The 6895-nt window shown below is 40.3% G+C and overlaps 1 pseudogene; it reads left to right on the top strand.

Annotated features, from left to right (window-relative positions):
• Nucleotides 1–512: 512 nt before the first annotated feature.
• Nucleotides 513–2212, top strand: LOC101705588 (DDB1- and CUL4-associated factor 8 pseudogene; annotated as a pseudogene).
• Nucleotides 2213–6895: the final 4683 nt, after the last annotated feature.

Here is a 6895-nt window from a genome sequence, read left to right as displayed (position 1 = left end):
TCTCTCAAAGTGTTCAAATTGCTTCCTGTATATCAAGAAGGAACTAACTGTGGGTTACTTAGCTAACCTTTTATTGCTCTTGCTATATCTTCATTTCATACTGCACATTATCTTTAAGCAAAGCACTGAGAGGCTTATGAAAAGCCTATTTTGCTTAAGGAGAATCATTTTTGCTGATAGTTCTTTAATAATATTTTCCAAGTGCAGCAAGTTTCAATCTTCAAAAGAACAACACATGAAACTGCACGCATTGCAACATAGCTGAGGCAGGCACTGGACCTGAAAATTATCAGGACCATCCCTAGATAATATGAAAGGCAAGATGAGAAAAAGTCTTCTAACCTCACAGGCTGCTGAAGTGCAACAGCTTCCTTAAGGGTATCATTGGCTTTTACTTGCCACTAGCATATTCTTAGGTTCATCTGCATTCAGGGTGACACTACTTCTTTTCCTCAACCCCTAACAGTCAGCTTTTCCTCACAACAGACTTTTTATACCAAACGCCCTTAGAGATGTCTGGCCACAAGGCCAGCACAAATGTCCTGCCAAACTCAGGGAATGACACCCTGCTTAGCAGCTCAGAGGAGAGGCTGGAGTGGAGGCAGGGAGAGAGAAATCAACCAATGTTGAAATACAGGCCTCAGAATTAAGTGTGAGTTTGAGTAGAGATGGTGCTGGTACCAGGGATTGTGGTGTCTCCAATCATGCCAGCACAGAGCATCAAGGCACAGACCTGGAAAGTTCAAGGGATGACATCAAGAATTTTGACCATTTCAGCAGGAATGAAGAAAGACTATTTCATCGCCACTTAGAGGAAGCAGGAGAGATAGAATGAAGAGGAAGAATGGCTTCAGGTACGTGTGCCCAATGAGGCCAACTGTACCTAGTATTTATCAGATAAAGATCAGTCCCTGGAGGAGTGAGTATCCTCAGAGACATCTGCCCTCCTGCAACCTCAACCTCTCTAACAAGTCCTTAGTGCCCTTCAGCAGTGGCAGCTGGGTTCAGGTGCTCAGATGAGGCTTGTGGAGAAAGAATCTTTGTGCAGAGTTTCTGCCTGCAGTATGGTATTAAGGCCATGTCAGTTGTGTCACTACTGTGCACTTTAACCAGCACGGCACCTCACCTGGCTGGCCAATGGTAGTAATGACTTGAGGGTGACAGTATATGACTGAATACAGTAGAAACTAACACTGGATTTTGAGAGTGGCCACAAAAATAGTGTCTTTCAGCCTAAGTTTCTTCCTAATTATGGTGACTCCACCTTGATCACGTATGTCCATGATGGGCAGGTATGGGTAGCACAGCTATTTGCTACACCATATGGCAAGAATACTAAGTGTGTGGTCAAGCATAGGAAGCTTCCCACAAGTTGGCTTTAGAGCCAGGTTCCCCTTTGCAGTTCAGCTGAAGATGCAGTCGTCCTCACTACTGACCTCTGACAAAGTTATCCAGCTTCAAAAGTGGTGATAGCCAATGAGAATGAAACAAAAGTGAGATTAAACAACCTATGTGAATCCCAGCAACAAGTACCAATTTACAGTGGGTTGATGTGATCTGTTTGTAGAGATTTATGACCAGACAAAAACTGAGGAGAAAGAGAACAGTGGAATACTCAACACATTCTGTCATTATCACCTAGCCAACTGTGATTCTTGAGCAAGCATCACCTGCCTTGTGTACAAGGCACAATGGCACAGAGCTCCTAGACAGCTACAATAATAAAGATATTTACCTCTTCAACTCCACTGACAGTAATGGAGCACAATATGTTAAGAGATATAAAGGGCACAGAGATAATACCACAATAAAAGGTGTGAATTTCTATGGCCCAAGGAGTGAGTTCATGGTGAGTGGTAGCAATTACAGCTAAATCTTTCTCTGGGAGAAATCATCCCGCCAGATTATTCAGTTTATGGAGGGAGATAAGGGAAGTACTGTAAACTGTCTTAAACCCTATCCTTCTCTATCTATGATGGCGACCAGTGGCCTAGAGAATAATGTCAAGACCTTGGTACCCTCACCTAAAGCTCCCACTGAGTTTCCTGGATTAAAGAATGTGATGTAGAACAAGCAGAAAGACGATGGATATATCTCACACAACATTGATCTGTTCGAAAACCACATGGTTTGGTTCCTTGTGACTCACCTGACACAGAGAAATCACCACCAGCACCAGGGAGTTGACATCACAGACGCAGACTTGAATTAGTCTTCCTCACCTCAGATTCATCTGAAGAGGAAAGCCAAGACTGATTACAGGGCTTGTTATCCCAAAGGTCTCATATCCCATCAAGATAGATGCCATCTCAGTAGGCTAGAATTCACATTTCAACCTAATAGATCTGCCTTATGTCTTGTTTTCTGTAAGATATACTAAAAAGTCATCTCATATTGCCTTTCTCTCTATTTTCCTTCCATACATTCTTTCTCTTTTATTCTTCTCCTACTACGTGGTTTCTTGTCTCTTTTATTTACCCCTTGTCCTTCTGTGAATGTTAAGTAAATTATTTATATTACATTTCCTTTATTTCCTTATAGTTCACCTCTAAAGTTTTCTAATTATGGTTTAAAAATAGTCTTATTAGGTCTGTCTTCTCATTGCTGACACTAAAACATGTCGCTTTTTAAATATTAATGTAATTCTGAATATCAAGTTTGGTTTATCCCAAAATTTCAGAAATATGTATTTATGCTTTAGAAATATAGTCAAATAAAACAAATCATGGTTTTGTTCCTTGAATGGTGAGCCTTGGCCATACATACTCCTCTTTGTCACAGAAAAGGAAAAGAGGAGAAAAAGTGGGTAAGTTTCTAGCCAGGTAATTGACCCCTTTAGAATAAATAACTTGGGATTATCCACATTTTCTGAATCCATATATTAATAATATTGAATAATTTGAGCACATCGAGGCTGGTAAGAGTGAAACTAAATACTCTGCACTTTCAACTTTCTTGAAGTTTCAGTTAAGAAATCTCACAGGATTACCTCACAGGAATTCTCCTGAGACATTCATCTCTTATGACATGCCTGCTTGAAACATAAGAATTTCTTATAGTTGAAAATATACATTTCAATTAACTAGGTTTCAGGGGTACTTGAGATTGAAACTGGGGTTACTCTACCACTGAGCTACATCGCCTGGCCTTATTTTTTGTTTTGAGACAAGGTCTTGCAAAGTTGCCCAGGGTGGCCTCAAACTTGTAAACCTCAAGCCTGAGCCTCCCCAGTAATTGGGATTACAGATGTGTGTCACAACACCCAGCTCAATTAACTTTTATGAATGGAAATGTTACAGTAAAAGATGTTTTATAGATAATCATTTTATGTAATCATTAGAAAAATCCTATTAGACAACCATGCATTGCTTAAAATTCTTTGCAGCTGTTTATGAGAGGTTAAATTGCTTTAAAATTGTTTTAAGCCTTATTTAATGTAAAAAGCATTTCTTACCTCTGGGTACAGAATGCCCTGTTACCGTTCAATAATAATATCTATTTTTGTTTTATACATGTTATTGGTATAAGTGAATACAAAGATGATCACCTTCATACAAACACTGAGAACTATAACACATCTTTCTTTGAAGATTTTTGTTGGGAATGAAGGAATGAAATATCCCGTGGCCTGACAATGGCTTTCCTTTGATAAAACTTCCTAAAATAGGTGTTATCCCTGGTCTCTTGAGAGTAAGTAGAGACATCTGCATAATGAGATTAGACTTTTGAATGGAAAATATTTTAACCAAAGTTCCTGTTCACTGAGAATCAAAGTTAGGGACAAGCACCTAGGGATTTGGAGGCCTGGAGAAGCTCCACTGTCTGCTTTCAGGAAAGCACGTTAAGAGTCCCTAAAGGGAAATCACCTGGAGAACTCAGTGAGTTTCAGCTGAGCACTGTGGTTTGAAACAGGGCATAGGAAAAGAGAGCTATAAACTAGGATACCAAGTGTCAGGCATTGTGTAGGTATAATTGGGTGGAATGCATTCTAGCAACATTAACAAAACATTGAAGAAACATTTGGGATTTCAAGTGACACTGGATGTCAGTGAGAGCAAAGGTAAGAGCAGATTAATTAGGTAGATCTTTTACCATCTGCTGTTTATAAACAGAAGGAGCTCTCTGGGGGAATTTAGGCACTTAGCCAAACTAAAACTTTGTTCAGGGTTCCCCGCAGGAACCTGAGTTTGCTTGTGATTTAACGGGCATTTGAGAAAAAAATGGAAGGTAAAGGTAAAGATAAAGCCAAATTTGTTTCTTACTCGGAATTTTGGGACAGGGGAACCTTGTGCTGCTGCACTCATGCCCATTTTTGCTTATATGCTGGCTTACCTTGTGTGAAGGGGATAGCAGCTGGGCTTACCTTGTGTGGTGTGGGGTGGCAGCTGGGCCTACAACTACTTCATCTGCCCATCATATCTTCCTTTAGCTTTACCAGCTCTGTGAAAAGTGCCGGCTTCTTCTGCAGGACACTTACATCATTGGAGCTAGAGGTTTGGAGGCAGTGAGATATCAACATGGATTCCAGTCTGTCCTTGTTGTCGCAGATAATCCTTTTAGATTCCCATTTCTCCTTGGTTCACTCACTATACATCCATCTCTCTTTTGTGACTGCCCTGCTGACTTCAGGTTCCAGCATCTGAAGCAAATATAAACACCTTACCATGCATTGGGCTAACTTTCAAAGTTACTTGGACTTCGTTACGGTTCCTGTCCACGGCACGGTGGGTGAGGTCCCAGGAGCGGCTTGGAGCCCCGCCTTCATCCGGAGCTTCTCTCAGCGGGTCGGCCAAGCAGCCTGAGGCTCCTCGGCTGTGTTCCGTGTCCTGTCCACTGCACAGTGAGGTCCCGGGAGCGGCTTGGAGCCCTGCCTTCATCCGGAGCTTCTCTCCTCCAGTCGGCCATGCAGCCTGAGGCTCCTCGGCTGTGTTCCGGTTCCTGTCCACGGCAAGCTGCGCTTGATGCTATGGTATTGCTGATTGTAACATTTGGCCTAACATGTTGTGATTGATCTAATCAGTTTTCCTTCCTGGTATAAGGAAAATAAAATAGCCTCAGAGTCATTAGAGCCTCAAAACCTAAACAAAAGCCATATCTGGAAGACACCTGAAAAGCAATCATTCCACAAGGGTTTCAAACACAAGCAACAAAGACACCTGCATTAAGCAATTTTGAAATATCAACCCAGGAATTAAACCAAGGACAGTACCAAAAACAAAAATGAGAAGACATTTAAGCAAGGCACAAACGCAGGCTTCCATGCCACAAAAAGGAAATTCTGGGGGAAATGAGGTGGAAAAGTCAGATAATCAACCACCTGGACACCCAGAACTGATAGCACAGGAAGTAACAAAGCAGATACATGAAGCTCTAGAAAAATTCAAAGAAGAAATAATCTCCCAGATAAATACAGAGATGGTGGGTAGAGTGAAAGACATGATTAGAGGCTCTAGAGCAGAAACAGACAAGAAAATAGATGAGCTCAGAAACATGCTGGAAGCCATGAATGCCCAGCATAAGAAAGAAATGGAAACCATGATCGCCCAACATAAGAAAGAAATGGAATCCATAAAACAGATTGAAACAGATACTCAGGAGATTAAAAACTCCATTGAAAGCATGCAGAGCAGACTAAGAGAATCTGAAGACAGAATATCAGATACAGAAGACAGGATCGCAGTTAAGGACCATGAAAACAGAGATTTCTTAAAGATAGTAAGGGACCATGAGAAATCAATCCAACAGCTGCTAGATGATGCAAAGAAGAATAACATAAGACTGATTGGAGTCCACGAAAAAACAGCAGAAAGTACAATTGACATAAAAAAACTGTTCACAGAAGTAATAAGAGAAAAATTCCCAGACAAAGGTGGAGAATTAGACACACAGATAAGTAAGGCATATAGAACTCCACCTAGCCACGATCAAAAAAAATCTACACCTAGGCATATAATAGTCAAGATACCAGAAACCCAACATGAGAACAAAATTCTATAGGAAGGGGGAAAAATAAGAAAAGAGCCAACAACAGTAAAACATCATGGCAAGAATGATTCAGTATCTCTCAATTATAACTATCAATGTTAATGACCTCCATTCACCAATCAAAAGAAACAGACTGACAGAATGGATTACGAAGCAAAACCCAGCAATATGCTGTATACAAGAAACACACCTAACTCAAAAGGAAATTCAAAGACTGAAAGTAAAAGGATGGAAAACAGTTCTCCACATGACAGGATCCCAGAAAAAAGCAGGGGTAGCAATCTTACTTGCAAAGTAGATTTCAAACCAAAACTAATTAAGAGAGACAAAGATGGTCACTACATCCTTGTGAAGGGAACAATCCAAGAGGAAGAGATGACAATCCTAAATATTTATGCACCAAATATGAATGCCCCCAACTATACAAAACAAATATTAATGGACATGAAAAACCAAATAAGCACTAATACAGTTGTAGTGGGGGACCTCAACACCCCTCTATCACAAATAGACAGATCATCTAGACAAAAAATTAACAATGAAATTCTAGAACTGAACCAAACTATTGAACAAATGGACTTAAGAGTTGTTTATAGAGTGTTCCACCCACAAAATCAGAATACACATTCTTTTCAGCTGCACATGGGTCATTCTCCAAAATAGATCACATGCCAGCTCATAGGGCAAATCTATGTAAACGTAAAAGTTTAAAATGAAGTTATCCCCTGTATATTATCAGAACATAGTGCAATAAAATTGGAGATCAATAACATAAGAAACCGCAGAACACCCACGAACACCTGGGAATTGAATAACGCTCTCCTGAACAACCAATGGGTCACAGAGGAAATTAAAGAAGAAATTAGACAGTTTCTACAAGTAAATGATAATGCCAGTACAACATACAGGA

This window comes from Heterocephalus glaber, unplaced genomic scaffold, assembly GCF_053883595.1.
Source record: "Heterocephalus glaber isolate CG9 unplaced genomic scaffold, H.glaber_assembly_v1.0 deba00001594, whole genome shotgun sequence".
Lineage (NCBI taxonomy): Eukaryota > Metazoa > Chordata > Mammalia > Rodentia > Bathyergidae > Heterocephalus > Heterocephalus glaber.
This window is presented reverse-complemented; position numbering and strand designations above follow the sequence as displayed.